The following is a 16,968-nucleotide window of genomic DNA, read 5'->3' on the forward strand; positions in this document are numbered from 1 at the left end:
AACAGTCGGCAAAATCAAATCCATAATTACATTCTCGGTTCATACGTGAAAGACTGAAATATTCATTAGCTGATATATATTCTATTTGTTAAAATTAAGCAGAATGGGAAACCTTGAAGAGAGCTCCCCCCACACACACTCTCTAAGTACCCTTTGCCAATGCTTTCAGTCCATTGACTGCAAGGTGAAGCTGACGAGGTGGCAGCCGGCGAGAGCTGAGTCTGTGTCCTTCAAGTGCACACAGTGTCCCAAAGGTCAGCTCAGATGCCAGGGCCTGCAGGAGCTGTGCAGGAGGGAAATGCCTGGCAGCTGCTGTATGCGTGTATGAGAGACTTCCTGGGTAGACGCAACACACACACACATGCACCCCACATATGCACACACATACCACATATCACAAACATACGTACATGCACACTATACATACACATAAATCATACACATACCCTACACACACCATACACATACATATACACTCGCCACACATGTAGGTTTGTGCACACTATACATATACATGCACCAATACACAAAACATACACACATCACACACATAGATATGTGCAGACTATACACATACACACGCATGCACCAAACACATGCCATACACAAACCACACACACCACAAACATATACACCATACACATGCCACATACACATACCACACAAACACACATAAACAAGTACAAACCACACACATACAAGCACGTATATAAATATACACATACACAAACATACATGCACATATAAACATATATAGTACACATACTTATACACACCAACACACACACAGAAACACGTATACATGGGAGGCATTGGGGTTACAGTGTGAGCCACCATACCTAGTTCTAAGTTTTTCCAGAGAACTATTACTCGTGGGCTTTATACGCTGCACCATTTGGACTCAATGGGGATTAAATTAAACTAAAAATTTACAAAAGAGTACATGGAGTTGCGAGGAGAACCTGCTGAGGGGCAGAGGGGAGGAATTTGATCAAAACACAGCATACACTGGGCTGGAGGGATGGCGCCAGTTAAGAGGCCCTGGGGTCTGTTCCCAGCACTCACCTGGTGGCTCACACTGCACCCACAGTCAGCAAGCAGAACGATTCCCTCCCTATACTTTATCCAGTCCACAGTCTGTGTGGAAAGGTCCTTCTTTCCACTACGATGGGTTTGACACAATCAAGATAACACCCCACCCCCTGACATGCCTGTTTCCCAGGTGATTCCATTTTCTGGATATTTTAGGATAACCATTGTAGTCCCAGGGGAAGATTGAATTCCTCCCCCCCCTTCAAAAAAAAAAAAAAAAAAAAACAGGAGCCAATCTGATGCAATTCACAGCAGGGTCTTTATTTTATTCAAGCTAGCTCGGTCTCCTCCAATGCACTGCCATCACACAGGACATTTTTGGTGGGGACAGGGAGCCCCAAATATCTATCGGGCAAGGCTTTATAGTAAGCAGCAATCGGGGGGCTGGGGAGTAAGTGTGCAAGCATCTAATTGGAAGGCTACCGTGGCCTTTTAAGTAATTGGCTGGTGCTGGGAGTCATATCATAAACTTAATTTCTGTTCCCCTCTGCATTGGTGGTCATGAGGCAAGGGGGTGGTGGACTTGCAACCTGGGAGTGCAGGTTTGTTGGGGGAATAACCTGGAGACGCTGGTCTTGTTGAGGGTGTAACCTGGAGACCTGGTCTTGTTGGGGATTAGCCTAGAGACTGGAGCTAGGCTTGGGTGTTTTGTTGGAGAGCAACTTGGAAACTAATGCTAGGTACCAGCCTGTTAGTTTACCTGAGTTCAAACTTAAATCAGGTTCTTTAAAATGGAGTCTGAACTGAAAAGATCTGGCCTCTCACCGTCACAGACTATAAAGTCAGTCCGTCTTCGGAGAAGGCCAAAGTGACAGTCTTGTCTGTGCCTTTCCCGATGCAGGGTCTTAAAAGCTAAAGGGCAGTGTGTCCGAGAGTGAGCATGAGTGTGTGGATGGGTGTTTATGTGGGTGACACTGTGTGTGCGTGAAAATGTGAGTCTCGGGTTAGGTTAGGTTAGGTTAGGTTAGGTTAGGTTAGGTTAGGTTAGGTTAGGTTAGGTTAGATCACATCTCTTCCCAGAAGCTCTGTGGACACGGAGACGGTAGTGGTTCTGGTCAGCATTTTAAACCCAGAACCAAGATGGTGACTGGAGCATGGCAGAAGGAAGGAAGGAAGGAAGGAAGGAAGGAAGGAAGGAAGGAAGAGCAGCTGCCAGCAAGGAAAACCCCACAGTTATGTGTGATGTGGCTTTAGGCCAAGTTATCAACAACCAGAAGCAACGCTTCCCAGAGAAGATGGTTGAGGCCATGTCACATAAATGCCAATTGTCAAACCTAAAGTATATTAAGCAAAATAGAAGAAACCAAGGAATAAATGTCTGAAGGGAAAAAAATCACAGTGACATACTTCGGCATGAAAGTCTCCATCTATGATAGGTTCACATGGGAAAACAAATGAGTTATTGTAAAGCGGCTGACTGCCAGGCCCACGCAACTTTCCCCGCTTGTGCGTAATCAACTCAATCACGGAAATAATGGACTCGCCACAGGTGGAGGATGTCTGATTCCACCACAACACAACACAACACGTGCCAACGTAGTGGAGCTAAAAATTGCCTGTGAGAGGTTAATTTTTAAAAATTCCAAATCTGGAACTTAAAGACGCCTTTTTAAAAATAACCCAAATCGTCATCCCAGGATCCTTAGGTGCTAGATGGTTGGGGGATGACAGAGACATGCCAACAGCTAGGTGAGCCGCATCCTCCCTCAGAGGTACCTTCATTGTCATGCAAGAAAAATAAGTGAAGTCTTCATTCAACAAAAAGTTACAAAGCCCATAAAATAAAGCCAAATGAAAATAAATCCAATGAGTGGAGATAAAACCGAAGGAAAAAACAGCCAGAGTAGATTTTAAGATATTATGGGAGGAGGGGCTTGTATATGTTTATTTATGTATACAAGTGCTTGTTTGTGTGTTTCTATGCAGTGTACAGTGCCCACAGATGCCAGAAGAGGGTGTTGGATATCCAGCCCATAAAATAAAATAGTAAAAAAAATAAGCTGGACAGTGGTGTCGCATACCTATAGTCCTAGCACTTGGGAGGCAGAGGCAAGTGGATCTCTGGAAGTTCAAGGCCAGCCTGGTCTACAGAGCAAGTTCTAAAACAGCCAGGGTCATATAGAGAAATTTTGTCTCAAAACCAAAACAAAACAAAAAGCAAAAGAGATGGCTCAGCAGTTAAAAGTGTTCTTGCAAAGGACCTGAGTTTGGTTCCCAGTAGATCTGATGGGGATATGATGCCCTCTTCTGGCCTTTGTGGGTACTGCACACACACACACACACACACACACACACACACACAAATAGTTTCTTCTGCTACCTGAGTCACTTTTCAGATTTTTTTCAACATAATATTTTTATTGATTATTTGAGAATCCCACATCATGGACCCCAATCGGGCTTACTTCCCAGTCCTTCCATGTTCTTTTCCCTCCCTTTTTCCCTCCCTGACCACCACCAAAAGAAAAAGAGAGGGGGGTATCAAAACAAAACAAAAACCAACAACAACACAATTTTCAGTGGTCCATATACTCACTGGAGCATGATCAAACTCCCAGTGGTCAGCCCCCTGAGGAGAGCTGGACCCTTCCCCACCTGTACCCCCACTGGAAGCCATCAGCTGTGGAGAGCTACACTCAGCATCTTAACCACAATTTTCAAAGTTCTCTTTGATGGCTTTCTGTCTAGGCTGTTACTTGGGGAACAGGGGGTGTCCCAGAATCCTCTATGTCCCCTTTCTCATCTGTGCATCTGCAGGCGCCGATATCTCTAAGAGCAGCTTCCCTGTCCTTTACAGTCAGTGGAGCACAGATCCTGGGCTTCTACCTGGTTTCACGACCTCCAGCATCAGGATCTCTTCTTGGTCTCTGGGATACATCACCAGGACTCTCTGCTGAAGCACTGGCCACAGACCAGCATTGCCTCCGGGAGAAGCACGGACCGTGGAGATCTTTCCAGGAAGTCCAATCCAGTACATGGACATTCTTCATCTCTAACATCCTGTTGCTATTATACAGAGCCTGGGAGATCATGTAGCTAGGCAGCTTGTTTCCGGGGCGGGGGTGGGGGTAGGGCTGAGTCCGCACACGCTCCAGGCTGCGGCACACCATCCTGCCAACCCTGCTGGGTAACAACCTGCTGCTTCTCTCGCACCTGAGGGGATACATGTTGGGTCTCCTCCAGTTCCGCCTTGTATGCTCAGTTCCATTCTTCTGTGTTTCTCTCCATCACTCATTCATAACTCACGGTGGCCTTGGAAGATTCAAGGTACCACAGAGTATACCCTTTTGCCCAAATATATGAATATGCATATGTTTATTGGAATGAGTCTTTGGTCTGGTTCAAGACCTCTGGTTTCTGCTACACTATCAATAATGAACCCTCTCAGGGACTCCTCACAAACCCTATCCTTGCCCTGAGTCATTGAGATCCTGTAACTCTGCGATCTGCAGGACTGGCCCCTTCCGCATTCCGCATTGATACTGACATGGGCCAACTCAAAGTCTGGGCCTGGGTGGTGGCTGAGTTGCTCAGCACGGGCCTTCGCTTGGCCCCGTGATGGGAGGAGCCAGCCAGGCCATCGTGGCCACTTTCAGATTTTTAATCCACACATAATCGCATGAGTGTTTTGCAAGTGCAGATGTCATTTACCCCTTAAGAGGATAACTCGTTGTCCTGGCAATGTTAGCGGACCAGTCAGGGAACAATCAACAATCTAAGGCAGAGAAGGACGCTGGGCAGAGATGTGATCAAGAGCGTGTTGGTGTGTGCAAACTTTTTCTTCCGGGACTCGGAGCCTGTATATAAGAAGCAGTAAGCACATGTCAAAAGGCTGAGTCCAGTCACAGAGAGCCTGCTTTATTTAGAGATGGATATGACCGAGCTTCTGAGTCCAAGATGCCAGAAGGAGGTGGGGGATGGCCGTCTGATTCAAAGAGTCTCCAAATCTCAGAAGAAAAACAAGTCCCCCACCATCCTCCCCACCCCAGGGAGCAAAGGGGCCGGTGAAGTCTGAATGCTGTGCACACTTCCATGGTGACCAACTGAATACAAAGCCAAGTCCTTTGTTTTCATAAAACTCAAATGCTTCCCTAAAGACAGAGGTTGTCATGGTAACTCTTTCAAAGCCAATGCCTTTACCAGAGACCAATGGTTTCATTCTGGAGAACAATCTTTTCCAATTAAAACCCATCGGGAAGGCTGATCCTGGACTTAGAAGTCAACTCCATTCCACAGCCTCTCACTTTCATACCTGAGGGCCTGTGAGACCCAGGGAGATTCTGTAGAAAAATTCTGCATGACAATCAAAACCCAATAGAAAGGGTCAATGGACAGCACCGCTGACTATTAAAATACTTCAAAACACAGGCACTTAAAGATGCATGATTCTAATTTTTTATATTTATTTGATTATTTATATGTATGAATGTTTTGCCTGTATACATGCATGTGTGTGCACCACGTGTATGCCTGGTACCTGTGGGATCAGAAAAGGACATCAGATCCCCTGTAACCGAGGTTACAGATGGTTGTGAACCATCATGTGGGTGCTGGGAATTGAACCCGAGTCCTCTGCAAGAGCACCCAGTGCTCTTAACCACAGAGAAAAATCCCCAGCCAATGTGACATGTTTTTAAAGATTTGTTTTTATTTATTGCCTCGTCCAGCAAGGCAATAAGCAGGGGTCTGGGAAGATCACCTGAAAGAGAGGATGGGGGACATAGGCAAACGCAAAGAATCACAGCTTGTCTATAGGCTGATCAAACCATACCTTTTACTTTTTCACACAGGGGTTATATACACAAAAAGGCAGGATGTGGGGAAGGGGATGACGCAGGAATGTGGGTGTTCAGGGGGAGTACAGATATCTTCCAGAACAGGGTATCGGCTGGGTGAAGGTTCAGGGGACAGATCACTATGACTCCACCTATGATTCACTTGTCCTTATCTAAGTTGGTACTATCCACCAAGGCTACCCAAGGTCTATGACTATCCACAAGACCTATGACTACTTGTTCTCATCCAGGCTGGTAAATTTCCACCAAAGCTGCCTGTTTACAATAGCTTATAGCCATCTGTTTCAGTGTTTTTCCACAGAGACCCAAGACTTTGTGTTAGCAGGCATGTATGTCAGGCCTATTGCTGATTTTAGGCCTGTGGCTGATTTTAGGCCTTCAGTGTATAAGCAGGGCTGCCCCTGACAATTTACATGTGTGCACATACAAGCAGATGAATGCCACGTGGTGCCCTCAGAGGCCGTGTCAGATCTCCCAGAACTGGAGTTATAGGTAGTTGTGAGCTGTCTGAAATGGGTGCTGGGACCCAAACTCAGGTCCTCTGGAAGAGCAGTATGCATTCCAGGCTTTAATTTATCTTTAATTTTTATTGTATATGCGTGAGTGTTTGCCTGCATATATTTATGTGAACCATGTGTGTGCCTGGTGCCCTTGGAGGTCAGCAAAAGGCCTCAGATCTCTTGTACTGGAGTTAGGAACTGCCATGTAGGTCCTGGTAACTGAACCCAGGTCCTCTGCAAGAGCAGCAGGTGCTCCTAGCCGCTGAGCCAGCACTCTAACCCCCACGGCATCTGTGCAAAAACCTAGCAGCTACTGTTTAGACTAACCATTTTACTACACGGATATGAAATAGCAATAGAAAAACCACGACAGGATGAACAGTGAGGTCACTGTCACAGGATGCTACCAAGCTTGTTTTTGTAAAACATGGAGGTATTCGGCAGCAAATTTGAATGCATGGAGTCGGCATGGTGGTGCACACACAGTTCCTGTTAAACACTTGTGTTAGAGACTGAGGCAGGAAGAACCCAAGCTTAAGCTCAAAATCAAAAACAAAACGATACAATTCGAAAGCCTGGCCTTTCTCCATCTTTGTGCGTGCCTTATACACTACTGACTTTGATATCTTCAACCCATGGACCACAGTATTGACCGCAGCATGTGCAGAGGATTTAAGGATCGGTGATGAGGACTGAGCTGTGCAGACTGACGCTATGGAGAAGCATTTCGGGTCCAATGGGACCGAGGCTGTAGTGTCCCTGGACCTCAAGGGCTTTCGGAAGGTGTCTTCTTTCCAGACTCCCATGGGAACTGTAATTGTTGAGAGAATCCCCCTGGGTGATGGTGGCCTTGGGATGCCAGGGCAGGAAGTGGGTCTGGAGTCCAAGTCCTGCGTAGACAAACTACATCCTTTACCTTCCACTGCCGAGGTCAGCAGGCTAAGGAACTCCCTAGTCAGAAGCAATGTGGTACCCAACGCTCAGCCCTACATAGAACATCCATCTCAACCCCTGTCTCCCAGGTTCAAGAGCATCATCGTAGGAGGAGGGGCAGAAGGATGTAAGGGCTGGGGGATGGGGAGGAGGGCTGGGAAATGCCGTCTTCAGGATAGGCCCTGGCTCTGCACCCATGGACTCGGCAGCTCTGGTTCTCTACACAAGATCACTCAACAGATGGAACTAACTGGAAAGAGAGATGGGGGAGGGGTTAAAGAAGGAGGGAGAGGAGGAGGGAGAGGAGGAGGGAGAGGAGGAGGGAGAGGAAAAGGTTGAGGAGGAGGGAGAGAGAGAGAGGAGAGAGAAAGAGGGGGGGGAGGGAGAGAGTTGGGGGAGAAAGAAACACTGGGATGCAAGGGATGGATTGGAGGCTCCAGAGGGGAGTTGGGTATGAGGGAGAAGGTTTGGGATACACACAATCAAATAAATTGTTTACGTGAATGAAATTACCAAAAGAATAAATGAAAGATACTCTGTTAAAACGCATGCAGGCACACACAGAGTGAGTGCATAAAACGTGATGACAGATGATGGTCAGGAGATTGCAGAAACTCGAAGGCGGAGATTCCCTGATTGGAGGATGTGAGTGTACCTGTGAAGTATACCTGGGCTCTGGTCCTTCTGCTTCCCAGCTGCCATTCTCCTCTGCCACACACTCTGGTCTCTGTAGTATCTTGTCTCAGGCCCAAAACTGAGCTGCCCAGTCAACCACGAAACCTTGAAAACTGTGAGCTCAAATAGATCCCTCTCTGAGTTGCTTGTGTTGGGTATTTTAACCCAGCAAGGGGAAGCTGGCTAACACGGAGAAGGACCTGGCTTACTGAATAAACTAAGTCCGTGTTGTTTTGTCTTAAGGCTCTGATTTGGCTGCCCCCCTTCCCTTCTGAGACATCTCAACCAGAAGACTGCCCAGTGGGCCTCATGGGAGACCCCAACTCTTCAGTTGTGGGTTGTGGGAGACACAAAGAGAAGCCAGCAACATGTACCATGCTCCCCAGAGCTTGGAGGACTTCTGCACAGAGCCAAGTCCTGTTCACCCCACTCTGGCATCCCACGATGGTTTGAGGTGTCAAGCCAAAACACCACTCAGGAGAACAAAACCAGATCAGAAGGTATGGGCTAACACCTAGGATCCAGAGCTATACCGGATCAGTGTATCCAGTAAGTACTTCATAAATGTTTAACCGACTATTCAGGAGTCAACATAATAGCACTGTACAAAAGGTAGAGTGCCCCCTGCTGGAGATAAGAGAAAAATATGTTGATAAAGACCATAATAAAAGTATATCAATACGTTTTTTCCTATGGCCTGGAGATCTGTGTCCTGTGTTGAAATGGTGGACTCCCCACCCCCAAAGCAAAGACATTACGAGGTAGAAAAAAACTAGAACGTCATCAACACATGACTTCTGGGGTTGGGGTTAGGGCCTTACGGAAAGGGAAGCCTACTGAAGATTCAGCTTTGTGACAGAGTGCTTGCCTAATGCGCACAGGCGTGAGGTCCTGAGTTCAAATCCCCAGCATCCTTGTAAAACAAACACAAAACAAACAAAGGAAAAAACGAGTTGGGCTGGAGAGATGGTTCAGTGGTTAAGAGCACTGTCTGCTCTCTGAGAGGTTCTGAGTTCAATTCCCAGCAACTACATGGTAGTTCACAACCATCTGCAAGGGGTGACTGTGCCCTCTTCTGGCATGCAAGCGTACATGCAGATAAAGCACTCATATGCATAAAATGAATAAATCTTAAACAACAACAACAAAAAAGGCGTGCTTTGCATTCTGTAACCTCAGTGCTGCAGGATGGAAACACAGATTCTGAGAGCTCAGCCGCCAGGAGCCGAGCTGAAACGGCCAACTTCAGGTTCAAGAGGAGAGCCTGCCTCGAGAGTCTACCAGGGAGAGCTGGAGGAAGGCAGCTGACGTCCTCCTCGCCTCCACACACTCATGCATGGGTGTGCAAGCACACACACACACGTGCACATACATCACATGCATACTGCACACTGCACACACACACACACCATACAAACGCAACAGACATTCACCACCGAAAGTACACGAACCACAAAGACATATCACAACACAGACACACGAGAGAAAATATGTGAACTGATCCGTAAGTGGACCTGGCACTGTGGACCTGAGGAGATGCCACATAAACTGCTTCAGCTGAAGTGAGACACTCAGTTACACAGCTAATTATCCTGAAGCCCTGTTTGAAGCGGCCCACCCCTCACACTCCAAACAAGACGCCTGGGTCACCACCCTCAGGGAGTCAGGCATGCAGAGAGGGGAGGTGGCCTGTTAATCAAGGCTCTGCGCCTCCTCCCCTCCCATATTCCTTGAGACTCACTGCCCAAGCAGTTCCCTTTTGAGAACCCCTGAAATCTGAGTGTAAAATGTGAGATTCAGTCAGGGCTCCGAGCAGAAGTTGCTCTGCAGGCCCTACCACGGGGCCATCAACCCTTCGGTGACAGCTGGTCCTCTCATCACCAAGGGTCATCCTGGGAACTGTTCTTGTTAGGCCTTGGGAATCGGGGCCTGGCTGACGGAGTCTGTTAATGGCCCCGCTATAACTCACCTGCGCAGGGTCCCTGTTCCTGGTATTGAATTATCAGATCATTACACTCAGATTAGTTCTTCATAGCCCTTGGACAGAGACGTGCTAATTTGGATTCTTAGACATTAAAATCTTACAAAGTTCTCAAGCAAGTGACATTAGGCTCGGTTTCTTAATTTAGTGTTCTATCAGCAAGACAAGTATGTTGGCATCTGCTTCCTCCTATGGAGAGCAGATTCCTCGGTCGGTGGGCAAGTGAATCTAATCAAACAGTTCTCTCTAGGCAGGGAGTTTTGTGTATGTGTGTGCAGTGAGTGCTGGGGATTGAACCTAGGGCCTTGTGTATGCTGGGCTGCTAGGAAACCAGTCAGCCACCACTGAATTATAACACCAGCCTCTTCATTCACTTAAGAATTTTACAATTTTCTTATGTGTATAGGTGTTTTGCCTGCATGTGTGTCTATGCATCCTGTGTATGCTGGTGCCCATAGGGGCCAAAATAGGATGTTGGGCCCCCCCGGGACTAGAGTTACAAATGTGAGCTGCCATGTGGGTGCTGGGAATTGAACCAGCATCCTCTGTAAAAAGCAGCCAGTGCTCTTAACTGCTAAGCCATCTCTCAGCCCCTCAAAACTTACCTTTAGATTTATTTATTTCATTTTATGTATATGAAAGTCTCAGGCGCATGTATGTACTTCATGTATGTATTTGTACCACGTGTATGCCTGGCACCTGTAGAAGTCAGAAAAGGGCTCTGTGTTCCCTGGAGCTAGAGTCACAGGCATTAATTCTAGGACTTCTTGAACTCGGGTCCTCTGAGAGAGTAAAATGTGCTCTTAACTGCTGAACCATCTCTCCAGCCCCGGGGGGATATTTTTTCGTAGACCTTTTCATTTTTAGCCATGTGAACATATTTTTACTCAAAAGTTAAATATGCATGAAAGTCAATTAGCTGTTTAATTGAAGAAAAGCAAGGCATGCGTGTTACAATGGTTTCACATTCATTTAATAATTCATTATTAAAAACAAATCCGTTATTTTGTTAAGGCTTAGCTAACGTATTTAGATAAATAAAGTAACAGGGGATCTAACTAGATTGTTCCTTTCAACCTTTCATTTGAAATTTATTTATCTATCTACTCGTCCATCGTTGTTGTTGTTGTTGTTGTTGAAATCAATGGGTTTCCTGAGCTCCTTATATAGCACAAGCGAGGGGCCACTTACAGGAGTGTAAAATCCCACCCCATCATGGGTGTTGACCTCATGGAATGTCCATGGGGTTCTGCTTTGCCTAGTTTGTCACTTTCCATGTGACCTATAGAATCCCAAGCTCGCTTCTGTCATTTGAACTATTTTTAACCCTCCAGAAATATTGACATAAAGATGTGGTAAGCCTCCACGTTGTATCCTTTGTCTCAGTCGGGGTTTTTATCGCTGCAACAAAACACCGTGACCAAAAGGCAAGTTGGGGAGCAGACGGTTTATTCAGCTTGTACTTCCAGATCGCTGTTCATCGCTAAAGGAAGTCTGGACGAAGCTGACACTGCTTACTGGCTTGTTTTCCGGGTTTTCTCAGCCTGCTTTCTTCTAGAACTCAGGACTACCACCCCAGGCATGGCCCCACCCACAACGGGCTGGGCACTACCCCATTGACAACAAATTGAGAAATGTCTTACAGCTGGATGTCGTGGAGGCATTTCCTCAACCGGGGCTCCTTTCTCTCGGCTGACTCTAGCTTACGTTGACACAAAACCAGACAGTTGTTTTTTGTTTTTTGTTTTTTAAGTTTTATTTTTAATTAGTGTGTATGGTGGGAAAGGTTGGGAGAGGGGTGGCCGTGTTCATCAGTGAAGTGCCACAGAGACCAGAAGAGGGCGCCAGACTCCCAGGAACTGTAGAAGTCAGAAAAGTAGAAAATGGGACCTGAACTCAGGTCTTTGGCAAGAGCAGTGTGCACTCCTAACCGCTGAACCATCCTTCCAGCCCTGTCTTTTGTTTTGAGACAGGATCTCTCTATGGAGTCCTGGCTGTCCTAGAGCTCATTATGTAGAACAGGCTGCCCTCAGACTCACAGAGGTCCTCCTACCTCTGCCTCCTGATGCTGGGATCAAAGGTGTGTGCCACCCACCATGCCCGCCCTCTCCAGCCTCCGGACTCAGAGCTTAACAGACTGTTGGAAGGTGTTAGGAACATGGATATTGGAGCCTAGTTCGAGGGAATGTGAGTCCCTTATGGTCCTTACCTTAGGAAATAGATCTTACTCCTGTTCTCTCCCTCCCCTGACTTTTATCTCTCTCCCCTTCCTGGCTGTCATGAGCTGAGCAGCTCAGGCGACATCATGACTCCCCACCGATATGGTCTACCTCATCACAGATCCATAAACAAGGTAGCCAAGTGACCGTGAACTGAAAACACAAGTCGGATGCAGCTTTTTGTTTTTTGGTTTTTTGGTTTTTTGTTTTTTTTTTTTACCCTCCAGGATTCTATCGGTGTTGGGAAGCTAACACAGCAAATGACTTAGCATTTGTCACGCTCAAACGGGAAATCACTCCTAGAGGATCTTGTGTTGAAATAATTGGTCCCCTAGCTGGTGGTGCTGTTTTGGGGGGAATTTGGAAGCCTTAGGAGGTACAGCCTACTTGAGGGACATGGGTCCCTTGTCCTCACTTCCAGACCAAATGATCTTTGTGTCTTGTTTTCCTGCGCAATGTGGCAAGCTGCTACAAGCTCACGCCTCCGTAGATCAAGCTGCCCCAGCCGCAGTGCTTTCCCCATCCTGAAACCATGAGCCAAGCCATCCCTCCCCCCAACCCCCAATGCTTCCATCAGGAATCCCATCATCCCAAAGATCCCGAGGAGAAAGGTAACTAACACAGCGTCTGCTGGGAAAGTTTGCTTAAGTCAATTACAAGAAAACGTGCTTCAGCCGGGCAGTGGTGGAGCACGCCTTTGATCCCAGCACTTGGGAGGCAGAGACAGGCAGATTTCTGAGTTCGAGACCGGCCTGGTCTACAGAGTGAGTTCCAGGACAGCCAGGGCTACACAGAGAAACCCTGTCTCGAAAAAAAAAATCAAAAGAAAAAAGAAGAAGAAGAAAAAAGAAAAAAGAAAACGTGCTTCTAAAATCTATTTCTTGAGCTGGAGAGAGATGGCTCAGTGGCTAAGAGCAGTCGCTGCTCTTGCAGGGGACTTAAGTTCTGTTTTCCTGCACACTTGTGTGGGGTGGCTCACAGCGACCTATAGCTCCAGCTCCAGGGGATCTGACGCCCTCTTCTGGTCGCAATAGGTACTGCACTCAAAAGCACATAACCACAGAAACGCAGCTTTTCAAAACTAGAAAAATACTTTTTCTTACTTTTTTTTTTTTTTACTGTATTAGTCAGCATTGTTTGTGAGGCGCTGTGGGGGCCGTGTTTCATGACCGATGTCATTCTTGTTGCTCAGATTGCCTCAGATTTGCCCCATAGAAAGTTAAGAAAGCTAGATGTGGTGGCTCACACACCTTTAATCCTAGCCCTCAGGAGGCAGAGACAGGCAGATCTGAGTTTGAGGCTAACCTGCTGTACATAGTGAGTTCTGGGACAGCCAAGGCTATACAGAGAAACCCTGTCTCCAAAAAACCAAATAATTAATAATAATTAATAATAATAATAATAATTTTTTAAAAAGGAAATGTTAAGCTCGTCCTTGGAACATGTCCCCATCAATCCTGAGCATGTCCAAGTTTGATTTGTACACATATATGTGGTGTTGGGTTTTCATGGATTGTAGCATGCATTTTGGGGGTGCTAACGGTTCTGCATCCTCTGTTCTCTGCCTCTCTGCAGAGAGCCCCCGCACACCAGGCTGGAAGGATGAAGGGGAGTCTGGAACGGGTGGGGTTCTGCAGGATCCCAGTCTGGCTGGCAGTGACGGCGAGGGGTAGGAGAAAGCCTTCTCTAAGGATCTCAGTGTTACAGCTCTTTTAGGTGAAGGCCTTCTCTGATGATCTTCAATGAAGCAGCTGTCTCGGTAGATCTTAGCTTGTGTGCACATCTTTATATGAGGTGGGCTTGTACACAGATACTTTTTTTCAGGGTGAACCAGGGCTATATATATGGACCTTGGAGAGGTGGGAAAGACTTTTCAGGGAAAATGAAAAACATTGGCTGGAGTTTTAGGTTCTATGAATACCTCCTTTGCATGGAGAGACATTCCAGGAATACCCAGGTGCTTACTGGACAAGTTCTTATTGAGAGAAAGAATGCTAAACCTGTAATCTCACCAAGGCTAGGTGGCATTCTGAAGGTAGAGGGTATAGGTTTTGAGCTCCTCAGACAAGGTCAGAGAAGGAGAAGCCCTGCTGGTGAAGGGAATCCCACTTTGTACAAAGCTCAGTGGGCTATCTGGACAACAGTGGATTTCTACCTTAATTAGCAGGGCCTAACAATGGATTCCAAGCTTTCTATTACTTCTTCTGAAGACATACACAACCACCACCACCACCACCGCCACCGCCACCGCCACCGCCACCGCCACCACCACCACCACCATTATCCACCCTGGCCTTCTTCTTAGCTTTCTTTGGTCGTCAAATCTTTGACAAAATGCTGTAATCTTTGAAGGCTACGAAGCCCTGACCCTGACTACACAGTGTTTAGAGGGAGTCAATATCATTCCTTTCCCCCTGCAGCCTCTGAGCTGAAATGGGTCACAAGCAGCTATTTTAGGGACACAAGAAGAAAGGAACCACGGGGGATCATTTCCTAGTCAGATGTTTTCCCGGGGCTGGGGGAAGAGGAGAAATTTCATCTAATACAAATATCATTTGAATTTTAAAATGCGACGTCTAATTGCTACTTATGACTATAGTAAAAATTGATTTTATACGCTGTAATTGTATGGTGTGAATATGTAATCAGAAATGCAAAGTTTGATGCCTTCAGTTTTAATTTACATAACTAACATATCTCAGCTTATTTATTCCAGCGGTGTCTGGGTAGGGAAGTGTTTTTTCTAATTAGTGATCAGATGCACACAGTAGGTCAAGATCTTCTAGGGGTCTGGATCACCTCAAATGATGTAACTCATTTCTTGTCATTATTGCGTCTGGCCCTTACCTTAGTCATAGAAAGACATCCCAACAGAGAATTGGTTCTTGAATTCCTAAGTCTGCTGAGATTTAAATAATCTTGTCAGGTGAAAGGGTCAAACTTTCCTACTGCCTAACACAGTTGAAAAACAGATTGAAAAATATAGGCTGAGGGCCAGAAAGGTAACTTAGTGGTTAAACACATCTGCTGCTGTTTCTGAGGACCAGGTTTCAGGTCCCAGCACCTACATGGCTGCTCACAGCCGCTGCCTGTAACTCCGATTTCAGGGACTATGATGCCCTCGTCTGGCCTCTGTAGGTAACTGCATGCATGTGATGCGCATGCGCATAGGGGTATACGCGCACCAGTAAATCTTGTAGAAGTGTAGCCTGTAACAGTTGCTGTATTCTAGTGTTTTGATGAAACGTTCTTCTTCATAAGCAAGAGGTTTGGGACATCTCACGATTCCCACAACAAGTAGGGCAAGACACGGGATGCCTGTCTCTCTGGCCTCTGGGCCATGGTAAGTTTTGACAGTATGTTTGCCTGGGTTAAGAAGTCCGCTAGAAGGGCTGGATAGTTGGCACATTGGTAAGGATGCTGGCTGCTCTTGTGGAGGACTGGAGTTTGCTTCCCAGCACTTGTATGGCAGCTCTCGGACAGCTGTAACTCCAGTTCCAAGGAATCCAGCACCCTCTTCTGCCCTCTGAGGACATTTATTGCATGTACCTGGCATTTACACATGCTCACGTACATACGTGTAAAATAAATAATTAAAAACCAAAACAATGGTCAGGTCCTAAAGGCTCTGAGTCAAATCGATAATTCAGTCTACTTAAGAACAGACTGTTAGGAGATTGTAACCACAGGCTTGCCCAAGTTCACAAAATAACATCTCTGAGACTGAATTATGACGAGTAAATGCTCAGGCCATATGCTTGGGCTCTTCCCCACTAGCTCGCAACTCGACTATTCTGTGTAGTCCATTCTAAGTCCTGCCATGTGCATAGTCACCTCCCCTTCAGTTTCATGTGGCCGTCTCCATCAGCATTTGGGGCAAATCCTTCCCTCACCAGACTCTATCCCAGAATCCTCTCTCCCTCCTATGTCCTGCCTCAGTGAATAGGCCATTAGCTTTTTATTGACAGCTGATGCTTCGCTGGCACAGGAGCAGCCAGGGCTGCTGAAGGAAGCAGGTCACTGGGGTCATGCCCTTGGCTACTCTGTCTTGCCTTGGTCCTTGACCGGTTCCACCGTGTTCTACGTCCTGTCTGCCATGAGTACAACCACTCCCACACGCACTCCCTGCGGCAAATGACTGAAATCGAGACTCTCTTGTCACTCGAATTGTTTGCATCCAGTGTTCTGTCACAGCAGAGTCCGGCTGGCACAGTCCCTGGAGGAGCCATGAGAAGAGGCAGAGCTTTGGGGACGGGCTTGGATCCTGAGGGCTCTGACTCCGTCAGTGGATCTGTCCACTGACAGCACCCTAATTTCATGGACTAATGGGGGATGGTGGAAACTCGGTGGGAAGGAGGGAGTGAGTCCTTGGAGCCATGGACCCAGGCAGGAGCTGTATCTCATCCCCAGACCCTTCTTCCTCTTACGTTCTTCCTCCCCCCACTGGTCACCCAGCACACACCTGCCACCGAGATCCTCAGATTCAGCGTGGACACCCTGAAGTGGCAGTCAAATGATAACCACGGTATGAGCCCGTGGACCAAAATTAGCTTCTCCTTCTACGAGCTACTTCTTGCAAGTATTTTGTCACAGTGCAGAAAGCTAACACGCAGCCCACTGAAGTGTCTACTTTTTATCAAAATCTTTCTTTTTTTTTTTAAAGATTTATTTATTTTACTTATGAGTACACTGTAGCTGTCTTCAGACACACCAGAAGAGGGCATCGAATCTCATTACGGATGGTTGTGAGCCATCATGTGGTTGCTGGGATT

Source organism: Grammomys surdaster, unplaced genomic scaffold (genome assembly GCF_004785775.1).
Source record: "Grammomys surdaster isolate TR1022 unplaced genomic scaffold, NIH_TR_1.0 125984, whole genome shotgun sequence".
Classification (NCBI taxonomy): Eukaryota; Metazoa; Chordata; class Mammalia; order Rodentia; family Muridae; genus Grammomys; species Grammomys surdaster.